A 23521-nucleotide genomic window follows, 5' to 3' on the forward strand; every position below is an offset into this window, starting at 1 on the left:
TCAATAATCTACAACCTATCCTGGAAAATGATCCCTCACTCTCACAGACCTTGGAAGGCAGGCCAATCCTTGCTTACAGACACCCCGCCCAACCTGAAGGAAATACTCACCAGCAACTACACACCACTCTACAGAAACACTAACCCAGGAACCAATCCCTGTAACAAACCTCGTTGCCTACTCTGTCCCCATATCTACTCTAGCGACACCATCAGAGGACCCAACCACATCAGCCACACCGTCAGGGATTCATTCACCTGCACATCTACTAATGTGATATATGCCATCATGTGCCAGCAATGCCCCTCTGCCATGTACATTGGCCAAACCGGACTGTATCTACGTAAAAGAATAAATGGACTCAAATCAGACATCAGGGATGGTAACATACAAAAGCCAGTAGGAGAACACCTCTGTCATAAATATAAAGGGAAGGGTAACCACCTTTCTGTATACAGAACTATAAAATCCCTCCTGGCCAGAGGCAAAACCCTTTCATCTGTAAAGGGTTAAGAAGCTAATATAACCTCAAGGGCACTTGACCAAAATAATCAATGAGGAGGCAAAATACTTTCAAAGCTGGATGGGGGGTGGGGGACGGGTCAAAGGGTCTGTCTGTCTGTGTCATGCTTTTGCCGGGAACAGATCAGGAATGCTCTTCATAACTTCTGTTAAATTAGTAAGTAATCTAGATAGAAATGCATTAGATTTCCTTTTGTTAAATGGCTGGTAAAATAGGTTGTGCTGAATGGAATGTATATTCCTGTTTTTGTGTCTTTTTCTAACTTAAGGTTTTCCCTAGAGGGATTCTCTGTGTTTTGAATCTGATTACCCTGTAAGGTATTTACCATCCTGATTTTACAGAGGTGATTCTTTTACCTTTTCTTTAATTAAAATTCTTCTTTTAAGAATCTGATTGCTTTTTCATTGTTCTTAAGATCCAAGGGTTTGGGTCTGTGTTCACCTTTGCAAATTGGTGAGGATTTTTAGGAAAGGGGGTGTAGGGTTTGGGGAGATATTTTGGGGGGAAGACGTCTCCAAGTGGGCTCTTTCCCTGTTCTTTGTTTAACACGCTTGGTGGTGACAGCATAGGGTTCAAGGACAAGGCAAAGTTTGTACCTTGAGGAAGTTTTAACCTAAGCTGGTAAGAATAAGCTTAGGGGGTCTTTCATGCAGGTCCCCACATCTGTACCGTAGAGTTCAGAGTGGCGAAGAAACCTTGACAACCTCAAGCTTCCTGGACATTCTATAACAGATTTAAAAGTAGCCATACTTGAACAAAAAAACTTCAGAAACAGACTTCAAAGAGAAACTGAAGAGCTAAAATTCATTTGCAAATTTAACACCATTAATTTGGGCTTGAATAGGGACTGGCTCACTACAAAAGCAATTTTCCCTCTCCTGGAATTGACACCTCCTCATCAATTATTGGGAGTGGACTACATCCACCCTGATTGAATTGGCCCTGTCAACACTGGTTCTCCACTTGTGAGGTAACTCCCTTCTCTTCATGTGTCAGTATAATAATGCCTGCATCTGTAATTTTCACTCCATGCATTTGAAGAATGCCTGCATCTGTAATTTTCACTCCATGAATCTGAAGAATAATGCCTGCATCTGTGGTTTTTTACCCACAAAAGTTATGCCCAAATACATCTGTTAATCTTTAAGGTGACGCCGGACTCCTTGTTGTTGAGATCAAGCTAAGTCTGTGGTAAAGACCAACTCAGCTATGTGCTAGCAATCTCTGTCTCTGAGTCTAGCAAACTCTCTCTTTGGAGTCTCCTCCCTTGCTATGGGGCTGGCCTCCCAATGGTTCTCTGCTTCTTTGTTCTGTGACGGTTTCTGTATCTCTGTAGACTCTCTCTGGGTGTCGTATCTGCTGTTTGTGTGTCCTGTTCCTTCAGATCACTTGTTCCTCTGCGAAGTCACCTCATACAACCTGGGTGCCTCTGCACCCCTCATAACTCCTTTAGTCCACTCCTTCTGGTGTTTCTCTAATAGCTCAATCCTCACAGGATCTGGTAGCCGGTTTCCATGGCTGACCATTCGTACTCTAGTTCCTGCTTTCTCTGATTGCAGGACATCTCATCTCAGCAGTGTCTCCATCCTTCTGGCTGCAAATGTTTCCCTTCACTGGTGGCAGGGCTTTGGTCTTTCACCCCATCAGTGATTGTGCTGGACTGTTTTGGAACCTGTATGATTGGATATTCTCATGTGTCAAAAATGCTAACTAGGGGACTGAACCAGAAGAAATAGGCTTGTGTAACAGTCTTTTCGCTGTTTTTATAACTGATTCCACCTTACCATTATTCTGTGGATATGCTAGGGAGACGGTCATCAAACTCTCATTTGCATACAAATTTCTTGAATTCTTCTGAGGCAAACTGGGGTCCCTTATCAGTGAATATAGCATGTGGAATCCCATATTTCACAAAGTGGGCCCTCAGTTTTCCAATAACTGACTTGCCTCTTGTATTAGTCAGGCTAGGCCTTGACTTCCCAAAATGTACATAGTAGTCCACTCTAATCAAGTACTGCTTTTCCTTGAAGATAAAGAAGCCCGCTCCCCCTTTGGTTGGGTGGGCAGTTCATCTGGTAAACAGATCTCTTTCTGCTAGTGGCAGGGCCAGCCTTAGGGAAAATGGCACCCTAGGCGAACTCATATTTTGGTGCCCCTTTCCCACCTCCCCCATCACTCCTGGCCTACACGGGCTCCCTGGGCTTCCTCTCCCCCCGTACCTCTGGGTCCCACTGCCTCCCCCCAGTGTTTAATTTGTGTTGAAAGAGGTGCCAGAGCTCAGCCCCGGCACAAATTAAGCACTGGTAGGGCAGCCTGATACTGGCAGGGGCTGGCAGGGCACCCAGCTCTGAAGGCAACACCACTGCCAGCAGCAGCACAGAAGTAAGGGGGGGCATGACATATGGTATATTGCCACCCATACTTCTGCGCTGCTGTTGTGGCTCAAGGTGGGCTTCGCTCTATCACACAGTGGCTGCATCTTGCCAGAGCCCACAGCCCACCTGCGGCCCTCTAGCCACTCATGGCTCACCCGGGAACCATTTCAGTTTTTGGGGGGTCGGAGGAAACTTTAACCATGATTCCAGGGACTACCTAGGCACCTGAAAATTCTAGGGTTTTTGCAGATAATAACTTAGGAACTAGCTGACAGGAGCACTCTAATTGTTATATAAAGAAAGAAAAAATATATACAAACTCCAATTAAATGTTTAAAGTTTATTTGTGAATTTAGAACAATCAGGAGATAATGCAGCAAGATACTCCCAATCCCAAGCCTTGAGGTATCCATTCTGAAGTTTTAACACAGATATTAGAAACACACGTTTGATACTTTGTACATTATCTTTAGTAGAGATAAATAAAAATATATAAAATCTGTTTACTTTCTCTAACAGACACACTCTGTGTTACTGCCATTATCGACTCTATTTTAGTCAATTGTTTTTACTAAAACCATAATTTTTACATCTGTGATTAGTTTTTTTTCTCTTTTATTAAGAAAGGGAATTTATTTTTCTAATTATTTTGGAATTTATGTTTACCAATCACAATCATGTATGTGACTCACTAACGTTAGACTCCATCGTTACAATTGATAAAATAGTTGGAAATGCATTTATTTTCATGCACATTTTAAGTTATTTTACAGAATAAATATACAGAACTAAAAATACAGTTTGAAAATAGGCAACCTTTATCTGCCTGGTGTCTAAAGCAATGTGTTTAGCTGACTTTTTTTTTAAACTAAGGCACTACTAAGGTTAGTACAAGCTAAAGTTACATTCTAGGACGATACTATTATTTGATTGTAGCACTTTAAATAATGAATGACGAAGCACAATGTGGTAATAAAAGTAATAATGATAATTAGTCCAGGCAGATTAGGCATTTTAGAACTCACCACTCAAAGAATTAAATTTAAGCAGAAGAGAGAAATAAAATTATGAAATGCACAGACCCATCAGAAAACTAAAATAACAGCACTTAGAATAAAATTACAGAGAACATATGTGCATTTCAGGAAGTACCAACAAGTAACAACAACAACAACAACAACAACATAAGTATGTGTTGGGGGGCGAGTGTGAAAGAGACCGAGAGTGTGAGCTGGGGAGTATATGAGAGACCATGCGCTGCCCCTTTAAGAGAGCGGCACTCACCAGTCTGAAGAAAAGCTCATTCAGACGCAGCAGAAGCCACCAGCAGCTCCGTCCCACTCTTGAGCCCTGTCCACTCACCTCACTCTGCAGAGATGGGGTACATGGGCAGGGGAGCAGGGGACACCCTGACATCAGCACCCATCCTTCTCGCACCTCTGCCCGCTCTGTATAGTGGACAGGAAGCTCCCGGGAGCAGCTGGCCAGGGGCAGCTCCAAGGCAGAGGGCAGGAGCCGAGGGGTTGCAGACGCCAGCAAAGGGAGGGGCACCCCTGCTCCAGAGGCACCCCATTTATATCGGCACCCTGTGCTTTTGCCCAGTTTGCCCATACCTAAGGCCAGCCCTGGCTGGTGGTTATTACACCACTAGAAAGCATCGTGGCCTTCCATCAAGGAGCAGAGTTGTGTATTTATTTCCAGCCAGGAAACACACTCTCAAGCCCATCCGATAGCTGCCAATGCCCAGGTGTGAGGCGTTTTTTTTCCATTACATCCTTACATAATGAAGTGGGGACAACAGCTCTCTGTTGTTGAAATATGACTCCATCCTCCACATTCAGCTCATCTTTAATTTGAAAATATAGTTCTGCTCCTACCAGTGCTTGGCTTTTGTCTTCTGGACATCCTGCTAATATCGCTCTCTTGACTGCCTGTTGCTGGATGTCCTTTTCTGTAGTCTCTTTGATTTCCATCAGTTTCACTGTGGAAATAGGGAGATAGTGAAGCTAATGGATAGTTAATGGATTCAATATCCTGAGCCCCTCCCCACAACCCGCTAATAATGGGTATATATGACTTGCTTAGGGTGTCAGCCAAGACTGGCAAATGGCTAGGACAATATTTGATCTCTACCTGATAGATCTGGAGGCACATCAACACGTGCTGCAATCTTTTTGGAGCACTAAAAAGGGGCTTTGCCATGATAGTCTTTAGGGGTTTGCGGTCTGATTATACTTATTACTGGGTGGCCATTGATGTATTGGTGGAATTACTACACTCCAAATACCAAAGCCAGAAGCTTTTTTTCTATTTGTCCATACCCCTGTTCACATTCTGATAGGACTCAGCTGGCATAAGCAACTGGCTGGTTCTGCAAAAGAGCTACACCCAATTCTTTCTCCAATGCATCACACTGAGTGTCAGGGGCTTTCCTGGCTGGTAGCCCTTCAGGACAGAAGCATCTGTTATCATTTGTTTCAACATGTCAGATGCTTGCTGTTGGGGACCTGCCGAGTCCCACCGAGCATCCTGCCTTGTGAGCTGATGTATGTGTTCCGGCCAAAGAGCGATGAGCAACCTACCAACTGACCAACAAGCGACTGACAAGCAACTTGAGAGGGGGGACAACAGGCCCAGCCAGAAACTACAGCCACGTGTAGGCAGAACTTGAAAAATTTATCGTTCCCATGAAACTCTGTACCCCTTTCACATCCATTGAAGCTGGCATGGTTCTGACTTCCTTGGTCTTGTTGGGCTCTGCTTTCAGTTCCTCTGCTGTGAGGTCCATTGTATGCCATGCTCTTTGATTCATATTTTTAATAGGTTGAGTTTTATGTTCTTGACCCGACATGATTGTAGCAAAGCTTGCAGGTTTTTTGGTCAGGATCTCTTTCAGTTTCTGTATCATTGCTCCCTTCACCTCTGAGGATATCATTCACAACTGCAGTCCTTCCAGGCAGTCCTTCCAGTGCTTGGGTGAATCTTCTCTGGAACACCTCTGACGTTAGGCTTATGCCCATCAGCATCCACAGCCATCTCTAGCAACTAAATGGTGTTGCAAAGGTTATCAGTATACTGGACTCTATATCCAGGCTTATGTGCCAAAACCCATTCCTCACTTCAGACTATCAAGGTTCTGCCTTTGGAAAGTTCTGGCAAGATGTCACCCATTGTGGGCAGTGGAGAGTGGCATCTTTTCAATGTCAGGTTCAGTGGCTTTGGGTGTATTCAGACACGTAAATTGCTTGATGGCTTCTTTACCATCACTACACTTTCTGTTCAGGCTGTACTGGCTTCTACAGGTACTATGATACCCCTGCTCTGCAGATTTTTGAGCTCCTTGCATACTGGATTATGTAGTGCCACTGGAATTTTCCTTTGTGGAAGCAGACAGGTTCTATTTTGTGATCTACTTCTAGTCGAAGTTTTCCTTCGAGGCACCTGTCACCTTTGCTTTTAAAATTGTCTCCATTATCCATGTGACTCCCCTCTTGTGTCTTGCACTACAGCTATAAAATTGCTACATTTATGTCTACATTATACACTGCTATTCAAAAGAATCCAATTTTGCACACATAGGGTTCATGTATACCAGAAGTGGAATACATGTGGATAACTGCTCAAAGAACCTCAGTTTTTTCCAAAGAACAGAAATTGTAACAGTACAGTACCCCTTAGCATCAGGCTTTGGTTTAGTGAAGAGTCAGAAGGAAGAGTGATACATACTGAATCTTAGATGCCATTGTCTGCAATACTTGAGGTATTCCTTAAATTCTCCCATCCAAACACTGATCTGGCTTGACTCTTGAAATCTGATCATAGCACAAGAACATATGGCTAGAGGTCAAGTGGCATAATTTTAAGTAAGGGAAAGATGAACATGGTGCAATAAATGCCAGCTTCTAAAAGCTATTTGCAGCATATCTTTCAGTCAGTTTCAAGCTACATTAGGTTCAAAACTCCCATGGGTCTTGTTCTGAGTCACTTTAACTGTTTGGAAATTTGTATTTATTTGCAGAGTCTTTAGGTGAAAAGAATATCTATAACTCTTGAAACATGCATACCAAGACCAATATTTATTATTATATCTCCATCTGCAGCTGGCTTCCAAAAGATTTTATATGTTTTTAAGAACAGGTAATTCTGTTTATTTTAGGGGAATAAGGACATTTTTCATATATTGGTAAATAATGGCAATCATTTTGCGCCCTTTAATTGATATAAATGAACCACTGTTTGAAAAAATATTGTAGCTTTCTCTTGTAAATTGGGATTACCTTTCCCTTTAAGCTGATTTTCAACAAGGTATATGTAGAACAGTTTAATATCCACAGCATGGAACATCATTATAAAATATGAATGCATAGCTTAGCTTCACATAGACAAGCAATACAATTAGTGCATTTGCTTAAATGCAGGAGAAAGTGACTCATTTGCACAAACCTATTCACACCTGTACGTATTAAATGGGAGAGGGAATATAAATTAGTGTAAATCTAGAGCACCCCCATTGATTTCAGTTAAGATATTTTGCAGAAGTGAGAGTAAAATTTGGTCCATTGTATTTTGTTTTTCTCAAACAGAATTATCTATTGTTAAAATCAAAAGTAATTCTTTTACATTTCTCAGAAACTCTAGTGCTTTCAGTAACCAAATGTGGCTGAAATACATAGCTTTAGAAGCCTTTCTGACTCTGCACTGAGCACAATATCATCTGAGCAACTAAACATTTTTATCCCTAGACAACTTATAAGTCATGTAAGCAGTTGTTATAAGCAGCCACATCACTATAATTAGTTGGAACCATACACAGTCCAAATAACATTGTAGTCCATTGGTCCAGAATCACCTGAGAAACTGCTTTGTAGCTTGGATGCTGGGGGACAGTGAAGGAAGCTTTGTTCAATTTTGTATTTGCTAGACTCTCCACTCTTTAAATATTGCAACAAACGTAGGGCAAGGTTTACACTTTAAAATATTATTGTGACTGAAGATGGTTGTTAAAGAATGTGTTGACTGGCACAATGTTAAACATGGTGCAGCAGTCAGCATAGACCTTGATAAAGAGATTTCAGTTTAATCACAATTAGCTGACACAATGGTGAACATGATTTGTCCTACCACGTTAGCATTTAACTTCAAAAAGGGGAACTACACAAAAATGAGGAAGTTAGTTAAACTGAAATTAAAAGGAACAGTCATGAGAGTGAAATGCCTGAAAACTGCATGGAACCAATTTTAAAACACTACACTAAAGGCTCAAACTAAATGAATACCCCAAATTAAAAAAAAGTAAGAGGACAAAAAATACCACTATAATTAAACAGCAGAGTAAAAGAAGCAGTTAGATGTCCTTTAAGAATTGGAAGTGAAACTGTAATGAGGAATATAGAAAGGAGCACAAACTCCGGCAAGTCAAATGGAAAAGTAGCATTAGGCAGGCCAGAAAAGAATTTGATGAGCAACTAGCAAAAGACACAAAAACTAACCATAACTTTTTTTAAAGTACATCAGAAGCAGGAAACCTGACAAACAATCACTGTGATCACTGGACAATCAAGGGACTAAAGAGTTCTCAAAGAAGATAAGACCACTGTGGACAAGCTAAATGAATTATTTGCATTGGTCTTCACTGAAGTGGATATGAGAGAGATTCCCACATCTGAGTCATTCTTTTGAGGTGATAAATCAGAGGAACTTCTCCAGACTGAGGTGTCAATAGAAGACATTTTCAAACAAACTGATAAATTAAAAAATAATGTCATGAGGACCAAACAGTATTCACCCAAGAGTTATGAAGGAACTCTAATATGAAATTGCAGAACTACTAACTGTGTCAACCTGTGGAACTCATTTTCAGGGGATGTTGTAAAGGCCAAAAGTATAACTGGATTAAAAAACAGAATTAGATAAATTCATGGAGGATAGGTCCATTGATGGCTGGTAGCCAGGATGGTCAAGCACACAATCCCATGCTCTGGGTGTCCTAAGCCACACACCCTGGCTTGAAGTGGTTTCCATTATATACAGGGTTTACAGTTTGGTTGAATGGCTCTCAGTACCCCCACTATACAAATTGTTCCAGCAGCTCTGTCTTGGACCTGATGATAGGGGATGGATCACTTGATAATTGCCCTGTTCTGTACATTCCCTCTCATGCATCTGGCACCTGCCAATGTTGGAAGACAGCATATTGGGCTAGATGGATCATTGGTCTGTCCCAGTACTGCTATTCTTATGTCCTGGTTTTCACCAACTGCCAAGCCACATTCAGCATTGCGTCAGTTAACATGAATATTCATAACAGCTTTCAGCTATGGCAAATTACTGTAGTGTAGACCAAGCCTAATAGGGCCGAATTGCCAAATAAAAACAGAACTTATTCAGCTTTGACCTGGAGTCTAGGTCAAAGTGGTAGCAATCTGCCAGAGCAGACTCTTATTTCATGTGGTTAAGAAATCCTACAAGGAGGGTGGAATCAGTGGGGAACACACTGTGAATACTGACTGAGCAAGAACTGCAGGGTTTTACCCTATAATTATGTTGCAAGATCGAAATACAACACAAATTTAATGCAGTGCCACAGCAGGGACTAACTAATGATTACAGCCTGAGTATATTTCTTCTTTTATGAACAATAATATTTTGTCCTCTTTAAACCTGGTTAGAGTATATGTTGGTCAGCATAAAATAGAGGGATAAAATTTAAGGAGTTTGAAATCAGCTTCTCATCTGTCACTGAATATGTGAATCATTTACTTTCATGATAGAGAAGCATGAATGCTAAAGCAGTTTGTACAATGTCAAACAGAATGATTATCCAAACACAGAAAGCATTCCAACATTATCTGTCACATAACTAACAGATTATTTTAAATATTTTTGAGAGTTATTATAATTGTTTCTGAACTGGAGAGTAAAATATTGCAGTTATGGTAGAGTTCCAGTTTTGTAACTTAACGCTTCCTCAGCTCTCGTCCCCTAATACCCCTACTCTACTTGCGCTACATTGATGACATCCTCATCATCTGGACCCATGGAAAAGAAGCCCTTGAGGAATTCCACCATGATTTCAACAATTTCCAGCCCACCATCAACCTCAGCCTGGACCAGCCCACACAAGAGATCCACTTCCTGGACACTACAGTGCTAATAAGCAATGGTCACAAAACCACCACCCTATACCGGAAACCTACTGACTGCTATACTTACCTACATGCCTCCAGCTTTTATCCAGACCACACCACACGATCCATTGTCTACAGCCAAGCTCTACGATACAGCCGCATTTGCTCCAACCCCTCAGACAGAGACAAACACCTATAAGATCTCTATCAAGCATTCTTACAACTACAATACCCACTTGCTGAAGTGAAGAAACAGACTGACAGAGCCAGAAGAGTACCCAGAAGTCACATACTACAGGACAGGCCCAACAAAGAAAATAACAGAACGCCACTAGCCATTACCTTCAGCCCCCAACTAAAACCTCTCCAGTGCATCATCAAGGATCTACAACCTATCCTGAAAGACGACCCATCACTCTCACAGATCTTGGGAGACAGGCCAGTCCTTGCTTACAGACAGCCCCCAACCTGAAGCAAATACTCTCCAGCAACCACACACCACACAACAAAAACACTAACCCAGGAACCTATCCTTGCAACAAAGCCCGTTGCCAACTGTGTCCACATATCTATTCAGAGGACACCATCATAGGGCCTAATCACATCAGCCACACTATCAGAGGCTCGTTCACCTGCACATCTACCAATGTGATATATGCCATCATGTGCCAGCAATGCCCTTCTGCCATGTACATTAGTCATACTGGACAGTCTCTACATAAAAGAATAAATGGACACAAATCAGACGTCAAGAATTATAACATTCAAAAAGTTGGAGAACACTTCAATCTCTTTGCTCACTCAATTACAGACCTAGAAGTTGCAATTCTTCAACAAAAAAACTTCAAAAAGAGACTCCAACGAGAGACTGCTGAATTGGAATTAATTTGCAAACTGGATACAATAAACTTAGGCTTGAATAGAGAGTGGGAGTGGATGGGTCATTACACAAAGTAAAACTATTTCCCCATGTTTATTCCCCCCCCCCCCCCCCGTTCCTCACACGTTCTTGTCAATTGCTGGAAATGGCCCACCTTGATTATCACTACAAAAGGGTTTTTTTTTCCCTCTCCTGCTGGTAATAGCTCACCTTAAGTGATCACTCTTGTTACAGTGTGTATGGTAACACCCATTGTTTCATGTTCTCTATGTATATAAATCTCCCCACTGTATTTTCCACTGCATGCATCCAATGAAATGAGCTGTAGCTCACGAAAGCTTATGCTCAAATAAATTTGTTAGTCTCTAAGGTGCCACAAGTACTCCTTTTCTTTTAATCAGTAATAAACAATTTGATAAATAAACTGATGATAAATGATTGACATTCTCCTTATCTATACACACAGTTAATGAATATGGATGCACCATTACAAAACAGTAAGCAGAAAATGGAATATGTAATGGACATGCTTAAAATGATCTGTACTACTTTTTGTGTCCATTTTTGGACAAATACTTTGAAAATCATTATTGTTACTACAATACAAATTAAGATAAATCAACGGTCAAGGGTTGAGCTTGGATGCTTAAAAAGACCAGTTTGCATTGAAATGGATATTTTTGCTCTGTGGAGTAGTCAGCCTATTCTACATTTTCAAGATTTTTCATCCTTCGCCAATCACTGATGGGGTTATTTAGCAACATTTAGCTCAGAGTCTTCAGTCATTCTACATTTGGAGTGTCTTAAAGTAAACTAATCTCTGACTTCACAGTAAACATGACTTTGAACAGATATTTCAGGATTAAATGGCATACAAAATGAGTAGATGTATTGTTAGCTTTCTCCTAAACAACATAATCACAGAGGGAGAATTCTGCCAAAAAGTTGATAACTAGGTACCTCAAAAAGAAAGCAGAGACAGGCACCATGTTAATCACAGTACATACCTCTTGCTGGAAACTAACCTTTCTTGTGAGCCACAGATACATGGATCAGATCTAGACAAACTAAAAAGTTGGCTCAAAGTCTATATAGAATATATTCAGTGTTTCTTTGTAAGTAACTTTAGGCTGCTGCTTTTTACATCAACTGTAGCAATGGCACAAAACATAGCATAACTGAGAGGTCCTGATTCATGGCCCAGCTCCAGGCCATGGTGTTCATGGGTTGTAAACTGGCTGCATATATCTCATACCTCAGGAATGCCTCCGATTTACAGGACTTCCTTAGGAAAACACTAACAATAAATTTGTTAGTCTCTAAGGTGCCACAAGGACTCCTCGTTGTTTTTGCTGATACAGACTAACACGGCTATCACTCTAAGACCTGCTGGAATAACTCTCAGCTGCACTCCCTCCTCGCTGCAGTCCTGAGTATAGGTGGTATACTGGGAGCATAACTAGGGAAGAGGTGTGTGGCTGGAGTGCTAAGGCACGGCAGCTATTTTTAGCTACAGAGTTACTTTAGTGTTGCTGCAGCTGAATGTGGCTTAGAGCAAGCAAGAGGCTGCTCTAAACTGTACTGAGGGTCTAGCCAGCCCGCCCAAGGAAGCACAATGTGTAATCTTAAACTAACAAAAGCATGGATATAGAAAAGGAGTACTTGTGGCACCTTAGAGACTAACAAATTTATTTGAGCATAAGCTTTCGTGAGCTACAGCTCACTTCATCGGATGCATTCAGTGGAAAATACAGTGGGGAGATTTATATACATAGAGAACATGAAACAATGGGTTTTAATAATGGGTAATAAATTGGTTAGTCTCTAAGGTGCCACAAGTACTCCTTTTCTTTTTGCGAATACAGACTAACACGGCTGCTACTCTGAAAAGCGTGGATGACAGTCCACATTCCAAAGGAATAGTTGCAACCATCTTACCGTTGCTGCTACCTGATCTTACAGTAGTAGCTGGGAATCATATCAGATCGCGTAGATTATAACTCTGAATAACAAATGGTGCACATCTACCCTGAAATGAAGAGACAATATCCATTACCCTGAAACTCAGCCAGCTAGCTCTTATCCATGCGTCAGTCTCACACAGACACTAAATGAAGTAACTGACCACTCTGGGTGGGTCAGCCCAAGATGGAGGCATGAAACTGTGTGTCACCAACATATTAAGGCACCTCAGCATTCCAAATAGCACCATATACACACTGAACTCGAGGGGGCAAGAAGGAAGAGCACTCACACATTAAGCAACTACTTTGAAAATCTGACCGTCAATATTTATTTTACTGGATGCCACATAGTATAAATAATTTAAAATATCAAAGCCACATGCTAATAATTTACCAATACATATTCAATATGATGTGCAGAATTTTAGTTACATGACTTTCATTATAAGTAATGAGAGTTTACATGTGAAATTACATGCAGTCCTTTGAAAACGGATTAATAACTTGTGTGTGCTTAAAGTATCCTCTGTTTTGGGTTAGGCACTGAGTTCTCCCAATAGTCAGTTGTTGGGCATGATTGCAACTTTGACAGGAACAAAATTCTGGGACAAAGTTTGCTCCCAATTACAGTGGTTCCTCTCTATTGAAGTCAATGGATAGAACTGGAATAAATGAGAGCAGAATTTGGCCATATGATGAACAGTTATCAGACAAAATTATTCTTCTTGAATTGGACAGCTGGAAGAATAAGGAATGGTTTGAATTTGGCAATATTTCAGATCTGGGGATAAAGTCTTATTTTTAAAGGAATAAATAGACTGCTGGGAACATCAAGCTTAAAATTTTGACACTAGCTGGCAACTCCCAATCGTCATTTAACTCATTTACAAAAAAATTAAACAGCTTAGAGTAAAATGGAAACATATTGAAAAAAATCAATGACATTGTTTACATAGAGTAGATATTTGCTTTCAAAAACGTGGCTTGGCAAGTCTAAGGCACAGGAAATGAAGAACAGCATGAATCTGTCAGACTCATTTTCCTTTTAATCCAGCTGCTAATATATTTGTACATACTTTATTGAGTGGAATGGCCCTTCTCTATTTGCATCTGTGAACCACTTTTCATTTAGGATTGCTGTAGTGGTTTTAATATTTTACATTGTTCCTTACTTTCTGTTTACTGGTGAATAAAAAGTGAAGCGAGCAGAACTGGCAACTGTCTCTGTTCCTTAATAGAATTGCCATGTTTCATTTCATGTAAATACTGTGACACTGTGAATAAGCTCAACCCCCATGCACAAACTCTTTATTCTGTGTAAGAGCAGGGTGCCCACAAGCTCCAAATGATCTCATGATCATAGAATCATAGACTTTAAGGTCAGAAGGGACCATTATGATCACCTAGTCTGACCTTCTGCACAACGCAGGCCACAGAATCTCACCCACCCACTCCTGTAACAAACCTCTAACCTATGTCTGAGCTATCGAAGTCCTCAATTCGTGGTTTAAAGACTTCGAGGAACAGAGAATCCTCCAGCAAGTGACTCATGCCCCACGCTGCAGAGGAAGGCGAAAAAACCCCAAGGCCTCTGCCAATCTGCCCTGGAGGAAAATTCCTTCCCAATCCCAAATATGGAGCTCAGCTAAACCCTGAGCATGTGGGCAAGACTCACCAGCCAGACACCCAGGAAAGAATTCTCTGTAGTAACTCAGATCCCACCCCATCTAACATCCCATCACAGGCCATTGGGCATATCTACCACTAATAGTTGAAGATCAATTAATTGCCAAAACTAGGCTATCTCACCATATCATTTCTTCCATAAACTTATCAAGCTTAGTCTTGAAGCCAGATATGTCTTTTGCCCCCACTGCTTCCCTTGGAAGGCTGTTCCAGAACTTCACTCCTCTGATGGTTAGAAACCTTTGTCTAATTTCAAGTCTAAACTTCCTGATGGCCAGTTTATATCCATTTCTTCTTGTGTCTACGTTGGTACTGAGCTTAAATAATTCTTCTCCTTCCGTGGTATTTATCCCTCTGATATATTTATAGAGAGCAATCATATCTCCCCTCAGCCTTCTTTTGGTTAGGCTAAACAAGCCAAGCTCTTTGAGTCTCCCTTCATAAGACAGGTTTTCCATTCCTTGGATCATCCTAGTAGCCCTTCTCTGTACCTGTTCCAGTTTGAATTCATCTTTCTTAAACATGGGAGACCAGAACTGCACACAATATTCCAGATGAGGTCTCACCAGTGCCTTGTAGAATGGTACTAACACCTCCTTATCTCTACTGGAAATACCTCGCCTAATGCATCCCAAGACCGCATTAGCTTTTTTCATGGCCATATCACATTGGCGGCTCATAGACATCGTGTGATCAACCAATACTCCGAGATCCTTCTCCTCCTCCATTACTTCCAAATGATGCATCCCCAGTTTAAAACAAAAATTCTTGTTATTAATCTGTAAATGCATAACCTTGCACTTTTCACTATTTAATTTCATCCTATTACTATTACTCCAGTTTACAAGGTCATCCAGACCTTCCTGTATGATATCCCTGTGCTTCTCTGTATTGGCAATACCTCCCAGCTTCGAGTCATCTGCAAACTTTATTAGCACATTCCTGCTTTTTGTGCCAAGGTCAGTAATAAAAAGATTAAATAAGATTCATCCCAAAATGGATCCCTGAGGAACTCCACTAGTAACCTCCTTCCAGCCTGACAGTTCACCTTTTAGTGTGACCTGTTGTAGTCTCCCCTTTAACCAGTTCCTTATCCACCTTTCAATTTTCATATTGATCCCCATCTTTTCCAGTTTAGCTGCTAATTCTCCATGTGGAACTGTACCTTACTGAAATCAAGGTAAATTAGATCCACTGCGTTTCCTTTGTCTAAAAAATCTGTTACCTTCTCAAAGAAAGAAAAGGAGTACTTGTGGCACCTTAGAGACTAACCAGTTTATTTGAGCATGAGCTTTCGTGAGCTACAGCTCAACTCTCCGATGAAGTGAGCTGTAGCTCACGAAAGCTCATGCTCAAATAAACTGGTTAGTCTCTAAGGTGCCACAAGTACTCCTTTTATTTTTACGAATACAGACTAACACGGCTGTTACTCTGAAACTTCTCAAAGAAGGAGATCAGGTTGGTTTGACATAATCTACCTTTTGTAAGACTGTGTTGTATTTTGTCCCAATTGCCATTGACCTCAATGTCCTTAACTACTTTCTCCTTCAAAATTTTTTCCAAGACCTTGCATACTACAGATGTCAAACTAACAAGCCTGTAGTTACCTGGATCACTTTTTTTTCCCTTTCTTAAAAATAGGAACTATGTTAGCAATTCTCCAGTCATATGGTACAACCCCTGAGTTTACAGATTCATTAAAATTTTTTGCTAATGGGCTTGAAATTTCATATGCCAGTTCCTTTAATATTCTTGGATGAAGATTATCTGTCGCCCCCTTCCCCCCCCGATTTAGTCCCATTAAGCTGTTCAAGTTTGGCTTCTACCTCAGATGTGGTAATATCTACCTCCATATCCTCATTCCCATTTGTTGTCCTACCATTATCCCGAAGCTCCTCACTAGCCTCATTAAAGACTGAGGCAAAGTATTTGTTTATATATTGGGCCATGCCTAGATTATCCTTAACCGCCACTCCATCCTCAGTGTTTAGCGGTCCCACTTCTTCTTTCTTTGTTTTCTTCTTATTTATATGGCTATGGAACCTTTTACTATTGGTTTTAATTCCCTTTGCAAGGTCCAACTGTATATGGCTTTTGGCCTTTCTCACTTTATTCCTACATGTTCTGACCTCAATAAGGTAGCTTTCCTTGCTGATCCCTCCCATCTTCCACTCCCTGTATGCTTTCTGCTTTTTCTTAATCACCTCTCTAAGGTGCTTGCTCATCCAGCTTGGTCTACAACTCCTGCCTATGAATTTTTCCCCTTTCTTGGGATGCAAGCTTCTGATAGTTTCTGCAACTTCGACTTGAAGTAATTCCAGGCCTCCTCCGCCTTTAGATCCACAAGTTCTTCAGTCCAATCCACTTCCCGAACTAATTTCCTCAAGTTATTAAAGTTAGCTCTTTTGAAATCAAAAACCTTAGTTGCAAATTTATTTTTTTTAATCCTTCCATTTAGTTTGAACTGAATTAGCTCATGGTCGCTCGAACCAAGGTTGTCCCCTACAACCATTTCTTCTATTAGGTCCTCACTACTCACCAAAACCAAATGTAAAATGGCATCCCCTCTTGTCGGTTCAGCAACTACTTGGTGAAGGAATCCATCAGCTATCATATCCAGGAAAATCTGAGCCCTATTATTATTACCAGCACCCGTCCTCCAGTCTATATCTGGGAAGTTAAAGTCCCCCACAATCACACAATTCCCATTAGTATTTACTTCATTAAAAACATTAAAGAGGGCTCTATCCATATCCAGATTGGATCCTGGCGGTCTATAGCACACCCCAAGCACCATCCCAGAGGAGGCTCTTGTAGCTTTCTTCCCCAATGTGATTTTTGCCCAGACAGACTCTGTCTTATCCATTCCATCACTTATTTCTTTACAGTCTACCTCATCATTGATATAAAATGCTACTCCACCATCTTTGCCTTTATTTCTGTCTCTCCTAAACAGCACATACCCTTCAATACCTGTAGTCCAGTCATGACTACTGTTCCACCATGTTTCTGTTATCCCTAGAATATCTGGTTTCACTTCCTGCACCAGTAGCTCTAGTTCCTCCATTTTGTTACCTAGGCTCCTCGCATTAGCGTAAAAATATATTAATTTTTGCTGCTTGGCCTCACTCACATTCTTTACCTGATTAGGCACAGACATTCTACCGCCACTATCACCTATTAGACTGGTTTGTACACTACCATTCCTCCTTATGTCCATTCTCCTACCCACGGCTGTATCTTTTCTTACTTTGTTTTCTTCCCTCTCAATGTTAAAATCCGGCGCGGAGATTACCTGGACATCTCCCAACCATCTCCCCCAGATTCCTATTTTAAAGCTCTCTTGATCAGTTGTGCCAGCCTCCATCCTAGAAGTCTATTTCGCTCCTTACTCATGTGAAGTTCATCCCGAGAGAACAGTCCTCTGTCCATGAATGATTCCCAGTGGCCATACATCCCACAGCCTTCCTTATAGCACCACTGCCTAAGCCATCTGTTGATAGTCATAATCTTATCACACCTTTGTTGCCCTTCTCTAGGAACAGGCAGAATCCCACTAAAGATCACCTGAGCCTCGATTTCCTTAAGTGTCTTCCCCAGCCTAGCATAGTCTCCCTTGATACATTCCAGCGAGAATCTAGCTGTATCATTTGTTCCCACATAAAGGATAATTAGGGGATTCTTTCCTGCAATTAGGGGATTCTTTCATTTGAGCCATTATCTAATTGTTCTGTTTCACCTTTCAATTAAGACTGCTTTTATCATAGCAATAACATAAGCGAGGGGGGCTAGTGAACTTCATGTGTGGATGGCTGATTTCCACCCCCTCCCCCCATTTACAGTTCTTCATAAAGACCAAGTAGTTCTTCATCCTCACCCAAAGTTTATATTGAAAGTAATTTCAGACTTTTATGTTAACCAATCCATTACTTTAACAGTGTTCTTTCTCAAATGGCATTCAAATAAGAATGAAGCAAAATTATATTGTTTGGACTTTAAAATTGAGTGTTATCATTCAATTTAATTAGGACTAAGGATTTTAGAGTATCACTCAGATTGATTGTCTCATGTGTGGATAACTGTAAAGGGAATCCCATTTCAGTGCAAAAATTATTTAGGTGGATCAAACTATGTATAATAGAAGCTTATGAAAATCCCTAACATTCCCCCCCGCTAGGTTGAGAGCACACTCCACGAGAGTAGTGGCCACAAGTATGTCTAAAACAGGTTCCATTCAGTGAGATTTTTAAAGTGGCCACATGGAATTCATGTTTTACTAAACATTATGTGTTAAATACTACAGCTAAGTCTGATGCTACGTTTGGCACATTGGCTCTTCAGTCTTTGTTCAGTTTGGATGGAGGGTAAGGAGTTCTATCTCCTTATATTTTACTGACTAAACTATCCCAAGACTGGGAATATGCTGAGGACACTCAAAGAAATGAAGGTTACTTACCTCTAACCAAGGTTTTTTGAGATGGACTCGGCATATTCATATTTCCTGCCCTCCTTTCCCTCGTCTACAAAGTCCTATCTACTCATGGTTCTGCATTAGCGATGGAAGGAACTGACGCAGCAACTGCTGCTGCACCCTCTTTTATAGCCATACCCTCAGAATGTGCTTGGACACAGAGGGTAAGGGCAGAGAGGGGTGCTTGAGTGATTGATCAGGCACTGCTAGTAGAAGACTGTGCTGTTCAACAACAGCACCTGTTGCCACATATTCTGAATGTGCGGAGTCCAACTTGAAGAACATTGGTTACAAGTAAGTAACCTTCATTATACATAATAGGGCCTGATTCTCAGTTACATAAAGACCTCTTTACATCCATTTTAATGCACCAAGTTTTATAATGTATCTGAGAATTGGCCCCGCCAATGTTTGGGTTTTTCAAAACTATATGGCAAATGTTATCAACTGTGCATCTCAGCCTTCATTTTTGTGCCATTTCTTTCTTATATTCTGTTATGAATATAATAGAAATCAAAATAATATGTGGAGTTTCCTGTCCTGGTGATTTTTAATGGTTCCCTCATCTTGATTAGGTGTCTAACTTTGTGTAGATTTAATGATCTGCATTTAATGTTTGATTCTGACAATTAAGAGAGATTTACAATATGGGAGACATGATTTTATACAGGATAATGAATCTTGAGATCTGAAATTTTTCAGACATAGGACAGGGCAAGAGTATCTGCAGGGAGATTTGTATGTCCTTCCACTTATTTTTATCTATAAACAGTAGAGCAGAAAAGAGTGTGTTGAACCATTAAAGAACAGGCATGATTAAAGGGAAGAAGTAGTTATTATTTATTTTATTTTATTCAATTCACTATCTGCCCTTTCCAGAAGTGATTATCATAAAAATGAATGTTAATGCCAGAGATAGATACATAATTGATAGCAAAGGTAAATAAAGTCCTCATTTTGTCCACAGAATATGTTCAGTGAAGATAAGAGTGAAAACCTCCCACTCTGTCCTGTTACTCTTTTCTGGATGGGTGAGATATAGTTCAGTCCCCGTGGCCTCTGTGGAGATTGAGACCTGTTTGAAATAGTTTTTTTAAATAATTCATCTAATAATTTTTAAATGTGTGAATTTAAATTATTCAGGGCTATTCTTATTTACCTTAGATAGTATCTTGCTCCTCAAATAGTCACATGGATTTCAGTAGGGCTACTGACAGTAAGGTTCTATTTGCAGTAAGGGTGGCAGAATCCGACCCTCAGTGAATATTAAAAACAGCAAGGAGTCCTTGTGGCACCTTAGAGACTAACACATTTATTTGGGCATAAGCTTTTGTGGGCTATAACCCACTTCATCAGATGGATGGATGAAGTGGGTTATAGCCCACGAAAGCTTATGCCCAAATAAATGTGTTAGTCTCTAAGGTGCCACAAAGACTCCTTGTTGTTTTTACTGATACAGACTAACCTGTCTCAATTAATATTGTTCAGCTAGGTCTCGTGATAATTATGGTGGTTTTTATTATGTCTGTTCATAGGAATTGACTTGAAACTGCCAGCTCATTATATAAAAGCTGCTGAACAGCTGTAGGATAATGATGATGATGACAACGACTGCTACTTTTGGTCGCCACTGACCTGCGTCAGATCAGAAAAGTGACTTAGCCATAAAAGGCTTTTTATTATCATTAATGAGTGTTTTGATATCAAGATCCTATAGCAAATAAGTCCCAACTGCATTTGTTTAAGCAATCATGTTTGCCATGACATGCATTTAGGGTAATTTGTGTTAATATTATATATAGGGTGACCAGACAGCAAATGTGAAAAATCAGGACAGGGGGTGGGGGGTAATAAGAGCCTATATAAAAAAAAGACCCAGGACTGTCCGTATAAAATCAGGACATATGTGCACCCTAATTATACAGTATAGAATGGAAAAAAATATTCCTTGAAACAAAAGAACTTCCAAACATGTTTGGTGAAAAAACACATGACTACTCGAGAGTCTTATTGTACCCAGAAAGTTAGGAACAACTGAGTCTTTTTAGCAAAGAGACAAAAGACACTCCTAAGACAAAGAAATGCATAATTAATTAAAGCTTGCCAGACATCAGGGGACAATGACTTCACATCAGAGCCAGACAACCCAACAAACTGAACCAGTGGAGAGCAATTTATACATCAAAACCTAATTTGTGTATTAGCCACTAAATTTTCAAATGCTGGTGAGCACAAACACAGGAGAGAGGTAACACAAGTGCACACTCTGGCAAAGCTAGATGTTTCCAAAGGGAAAAATGAGTACAAATATTACAAAATAAAAGAGGTTAAGAAACTGAAGACTTATTTGAAATTGTGCCTGGTAGAAAAATGCAGATGACTCTATCCAACCTAGTCAGCCCCAAAAAACCTATGTTAGAAAATTGTCTGCAATTCAGTATTCAGATACACTTTCAAATTCGCCAAACCATTAGGCAGGGTTGGCAGAAGAAAGAAGATTGCCAAACTTCAGCCAGGTGAAAAGAATGCATCTGATCTCAAGCAATCATTAAGAAAAAGCTAAAGATGTCTCTCTAGCATTTCTAAAGTTTGCCTTATTGAAATAATCTATTGTACAGTTTCTGAGTTTATGTAAAATACTCTCATTTTATATATATAGACATCTTATATCCCATATCAGAAGTTTTATTAGAACAAAAGATCTATTAAGCTACTAGGTTTTATTAGTTCCTGGGCAGTCACTTAAGACAAGTTTCACTATCTTTTATAGAAGACTGGTTTGAGCAGTATGATCCAATTTAAAGCCGAGCCACAACCCATTCTCTGGGGGAGATACCAAATGTACTTCAAAAGCACAGCTGCAGCGGCACAGGAGCCAGCAAACAGAGCTGTAAACAGGGGAGTTGAGTGGGAGTTCTGTTGAAGGAGAAGGTATTTGTATTGGTATTTATAGAGGCTGGTAGAGGCAGTGTGCTGGGAGAGAGGCTGAGCCCTGATTAGGGGGCAGGGCTTCTCTGACTAGGGGTTCTCTAAAGGTAGCCAGCCAGTCAGGCAGCGGCACAGGAGCCAGCAAACAGAGCTGTAAACAGGGGAGTTTGAGTGGGAGTTTGTAAGGGGAGTTCGGGGGGAAGACTAAGAGAGCCAGGCAAAGGAATAGACAGGCTAGTGAGGGGACTCTGTGGTGGTCTGGTAGCGTTTTCGTGCTCGCTGGCAGTTTGTTTTGCTGTGGGTGGGAGGTTTGGTTTGTGTTTCCCAGACTAACAGGACTTAGGTGGGAAGGCGATGACAGATACAGTGGCAGCAGTGGTAGTGACCCAAGTAGTGGAAGACACAATGAAGATGACTGGATATAGAAGCTGAGGCATGTACATGATCCTGGAGGGGGTACCTGAAAAGAGTTTTGTCTGCATGAAGTGCCACCTGATAGAGATGATGGAAGAAAAGATCCAAGGATTGGAGATGCAGGTGGAAACTCTGGTTGAATTTAGAAGGGGGTTCGAGCGGATGATGGAGCAAAGACATGAGGAGGCTGAAGAGAAAAGCTCAGACTTGCAGATGGAAGCAGGACCAAAGAAATCTGAGGGGAGACTGCTGGGTGAGGAAAGTGGACAGTGGAAGAATGTGACTAAGAGAACCAGGCAGAGGAAAAGATGGGCTAGTGACGGAGAAACAGAGCTCAGGAACAGGTTTGCGGAGTTGGAAAATGAAGAAGGAGCACAGCAGGTGGTCACCGAAGGTGAGAAGTCAAGGAAGAAGAGAAGAGCAGCTAGTCCTTTAGGAAGAAGGCAAGAGTCAATGGAGATAACACCAAATATGAGCCCCAGGAGGATATGGGATGGGTTGCAGAGGATTGCAAGGGACAATAGGAATCGAGAGGACTTGCAGCCAGAGGAAACAGGGGATAGACTGGAGAATCGCACCATCACCAGGAAAAGGCAGGTCTATGTGATTGGGGACTTCCTACTGAAAAGAATAGACAGGGCCGGTAACAAGAGCTGATCCAGAGAACAGAAGGATGTGTTGTCTGCAGGGTGCTAAGATATGGGATGTGGACCTGAGGCTGAAGACGATCCTAATTGGAGCGTGAAAGAATCCACTGATTGTCCTTCATGTGGGAACAAATGATACAGCTAGATTCTCGCTGGAATGTATCAAGGGAGACTATGCCAGGCTGGGGAAGACGCTTAAGGAAATCGAGGCTCAGGTGATCTTCAGTGGGATTCTACCTGTTCCTAGAGAACGACAACAAAGGTGTGACAAGATTATGATGCTCAACAGATGGCTCAGGCAGTGGTGCTATAAGGAGGGCTTTGGGATGTATGGCCACGGGGAATCATTCATGGACAGAGGACTGTTCTCTCGGGATGAACTTCACATGAGTAAGGAGCGAAATAGACTTCTAGGATGGAGGCTGGCACAACTGATCAAGAGAGCTTTAAAATAGGAATCTGGGGGAGATGGTTGGGAGATGTCCAGGTAATCTCCGCGCCGGATT

The 23521-nt window shown here is 41.1% G+C and overlaps 1 long non-coding RNA gene across 1 annotated transcript; it reads left to right on the top strand.

The window, feature by feature from the left end:
• The first annotated feature begins 416 nt into the window (after positions 1 to 416).
• On the top strand, positions 417 to 22252 carry LOC122465514. Its single transcript, XR_006290431.1, has 3 exons — positions 417 to 623; positions 12376 to 12379; positions 22241 to 22252. It is a non-coding gene; the product is annotated as an uncharacterized LOC122465514 (long non-coding RNA).
• Positions 22253 to 23521: the final 1269 nt, after the last annotated feature.

Source organism: Chelonia mydas, chromosome 4, assembly GCF_015237465.2.
Source record: "Chelonia mydas isolate rCheMyd1 chromosome 4, rCheMyd1.pri.v2, whole genome shotgun sequence".
NCBI classification, from domain to species: Eukaryota; Metazoa; Chordata; order Testudines; family Cheloniidae; genus Chelonia; species Chelonia mydas.